This window comes from Haliaeetus leucocephalus, unplaced genomic scaffold (genome assembly GCF_000737465.1).
Source record: "Haliaeetus leucocephalus isolate CR32 unplaced genomic scaffold, Haliaeetus_leucocephalus-4.0 Scaffold240, whole genome shotgun sequence".
In the NCBI taxonomy this organism is placed as follows: Eukaryota; Metazoa; Chordata; class Aves; order Accipitriformes; family Accipitridae; genus Haliaeetus; species Haliaeetus leucocephalus.
In genome coordinates, this window is record NW_010972676.1 from 22348 (window position 1) to 22697 (window position 350).

General features: G+C 74.3%; 1 protein-coding gene across 10 annotated transcripts in view; it reads left to right on the plus strand.

The window, feature by feature from the left end:
- The first annotated feature begins 205 nt into the window (after window positions 1-205).
- The window catches only part of GIGYF2 (GRB10 interacting GYF protein 2), a 79429-nt gene continuing 79284 nt past the window's right edge, over window positions 206-350 (plus strand). For all 10 annotated transcript variants that reach the window (XM_010568160.1, XM_010568164.1, XM_010568167.1 and 7 more), the window contains exon 1: window positions 206-288. The gene's annotated coding sequence lies outside the window, so the exon portion shown is untranslated. The remainder of the gene's footprint in view (window positions 289-350) is intronic.

Sequence of the window (350 nt, forward strand, 5' to 3'; positions counted from 1 at the left end):
TGTGCCCGCGCTCCCGCGGCGGGGGGGGGGTGGGGGGTGTGTTGGGGGACATGCGCGCGCAGCTGCTGGGGCACCGCCTCCTTCCTGCCTGTGCGCGCGGCGCCGTCTCGTCACGCGGGCGGTGCCTGCGGGGCGGGGGGAGTACCGTCGCTCATCCGGGTCCCGCAGCGGAGGCAGGGGGCGGGGCCTGCTTTCACGTGACGTTGCGTGGCGGCGCAACCGCCATCTTGTGTTGTTGGGGCTGAGGAGTCGCTGTGGCCGTGAGGGACTCTCCGTCCGGGAGCGCAGGTAACGCTGTCCCGCCGGCTCCCTGCCACCGCCACCGTTTTGGCCGTCTCCGTCGCCTCCCC